Source organism: Pelodiscus sinensis, chromosome 12 (genome assembly GCF_049634645.1).
Source record: "Pelodiscus sinensis isolate JC-2024 chromosome 12, ASM4963464v1, whole genome shotgun sequence".
NCBI lineage: Eukaryota > Metazoa > Chordata > Testudines > Trionychidae > Pelodiscus > Pelodiscus sinensis.
The window spans coordinates 46104806-46107511 of NC_134722.1; the positions used below are offsets into that span (position 1 = coordinate 46104806).

Below are 2706 nucleotides of genomic sequence, written 5' to 3' on the forward strand. Positions count from 1 at the left end.
CGGCTCTGTTCTCCCTTGACGGGCCCTGCCCCGCTAGCGCGGCCCCTTCGTCGGCGATCCGCAGGGTGCGCGGGGAACTACTTTCCGCTCCCGCCGGAACTACTTCCTGCTGCCCCGCCGCGGGAGCCCTGTGTTGTCGGCGTGGGCGTACTGCCATGGCAACCGCGCTACGCCCCGCCCCTCGGCCTCGTGCAGGGGGCGGGGAGCCGGAGGGGCGGTAAGGGGCGGGGCGAGTTGGAGGGGCGGGCGAGGCAGGGGATTGGGGAGGCAGGGGGAGCAGGCAGGGGGAGGGGGAAGGATGGAGGGGAGACAGGAGGGGGAGGGGAGGCAGGGGGGAGCGGGAGGGGGAGGGGGAGATGGAGAGGAGGCAGGAGGGTGAGGAGAGAGGGGGAGGGGGAGGGGGGAGATGGAGGGGAGGCAGGGGGAGAGGGAGGGGGGAGGGGGAGATGGAGAGGAGGCAGGAGGGTGAGGAGAGAGGGGGGAGGGGGAGGGGGGAGATGGAGGGGAGGCAGGGGGAGAGGGAGGGGGAGGGGGAGATGGAGAGGAGGCAGGAGGGGTGAGGAGAGTAGGGGGAGGGGGAGGGGGGGAGATGGAGAGGAGGCAGGAGGGTGAGGGGGGAGGGGGAGGGGGGAGATGGAGGGGGAGGCAGAGGAGGGGGAGATGGAGGGGAGGCAGGGGGAGCAGGAGGGGGAGGGGGGAGATGGAGGGGAGGGCAGAGGGAGGGGGAGATGGAGGGGAGGCAGGGGGGGAGGGGGAGGGGGAGATGGGTGGGGTGGGGGAGGCCAGGGTGCCCCTATCTGCGCCACTCTGTGACAGCTACATCTTGCTACAGATCCCTAACGCGCCGTGGTCCATCACGTTCTGTAGAAAGCTTCGTGTGAAGATTCACGTTTGATAAATATCAGCTACAAGGAAACCTTGTGAAGAAAATCCAATTTGATGTTTTACCCGTGTGAGGGGGGGACACCCAGCTCTGGTGAGCGGGCCCTGTCACGTTTGTGCAAATCTGCGCCCTCGCTCTGCTCATGCTGCCTCCCGTTGGCACTTGGCATGGGTGGCTGCCATGGCTCATCCCGTGGAGGAACCTCTGTTGGAGTAAAAGGTCCAATCTGGCCTACCCCCCGTGCTCTTGTGCATATCCCAAGTACCACACCCTAAGTACTCTACCAAAGCACCCTAAGTACCACAGTGCACTTCCTGCTCCCCACTTCTCCCCCATCCCAGCACCATCCAAGCGCCACAAATCCACTGCTTCACACTCCCTCCCTGTTCCTCCCCAAGCCTGAACATCTGGGAACAGCTGATTTGCAGCGTTCCAGCTCTGGAAGGGAGGAGGAGGACTAGGATGTGCAGGACTCCGGTGCCCTCGTGAGTGAGAGGCAGGTGGGAGAGAAGGGCAGACGGGGGCCTGTGGGCCGCAGGCAGAACCCCAGTGGATTGCAGGCCACCCACCACTGCCTTACCTGGGCCTGCTTGTGTTTCTGGGTTGTAACCCAGGGACCCTACGATCAGCAGACGTGTTGCTTTGTATCCTGCAAGTTGCTGCAGAGCCCTGGCTCCTTGCTGGCACGGCCCCTTCCACCTCATTTTCAGCTCAGGGCTGAAGTTCTTCCTTGTGGAACGTGTCACCAGAACCCGTCTTCCGGCTCCTGCATAAGCGCCCAGGAGCACCTGCCTTGCTCCTCTAGTCCCCACCAGGAACAGACTCGCTCAGGCCCTACAGCACCTTGCCCCTGACCCTGGTGTGCTCGATTCGCTGTTCCCAGCAGCCTTTCGAGGTGGGCCTGGACCACCCCCCTTGACAGCTGCTCTTCTGCTGCTCTTCTGGTGTTTAGGACCCAAGGTCTTCAGCAAGGGGCCTCACTGGGCCCAGGATAGTCACTGTCTCTTCAACACTGTCCAGGGAAGCCAGGTCTAAGGATGAATCCCAACTCTTGTGGCTGGAACAGATGAAGGACAAACCCTCGCTGCCACACAGGCTTGTGTAAGGGAGAGATGATTGTTGCAGTGCAATGACTCCTTCATGACTCTGGGTGGTATCTAAGCCTCCTTTTAAGTCTGAGGCCACTGCAAGCTGCTCCTGAGTCAGAGACCAACATTACACAGACAAACGGACCCGGAGAGAGTCGTCCTGTTGAAATGACAGCCTGATCCAACGCTATTGGACAGGATGGACCATTGGTTTGACCCAGTATGGCCGTTCTTAAATTCTTATGTACTCTCCATGTGTCTTGAAACTGCCTCAGATCATTGCCCATTATGGAAATCACATAAATGTTAATGGTAAATTAAGAGAATAAATGCACCTGTTTATAACTGGAGATAGTAACTTAATAATGTATTTGCCTCACATACCATTTGGCCCTGGCTCGGGGCTGGTCCGTGGGCTACCAAACTCTGGCAAGCGGCTGTCTGTGTTAACGTGCCCATTTGGTCTACCAGTCTAGTGGAGAAGGCGATCCGTTCGGGGGAGATTGTGATTTCCATTCCCTTCTCTTGTTCGCTCATCCCAGTTTAATGTGAAACCGAGGCTGTTCTAGCCCACAGACCCGTGGCCAGTGCACTGGAGGTAATGAAATGACTGATCTTGTACCTAACGAGCACTTGCTGCATGGATACAGTTTTGTAAATGTCCCACTTTTCCTGGTGTAGCCAGTGGCAGTTTTCTGCAGGAGGGTTTTGTCGGGTTATAGCTCCACACGGAGC

The 2706-nt window shown here is 59.3% G+C and overlaps 1 long non-coding RNA gene across 1 annotated transcript; it reads left to right on the plus strand.

The window, feature by feature from the left end:
• The first annotated feature begins 77 nt into the window (after positions 1 to 77).
• LOC142831105 (uncharacterized) lies at positions 78 to 2321 on the plus strand. The gene is made up of 2 exons (XR_012906773.1): positions 78 to 217; positions 833 to 2321. It is a non-coding gene; the product is annotated as an uncharacterized LOC142831105 (long non-coding RNA).
• The last annotated feature ends 385 nt before the right edge of the window (positions 2322 to 2706 follow it).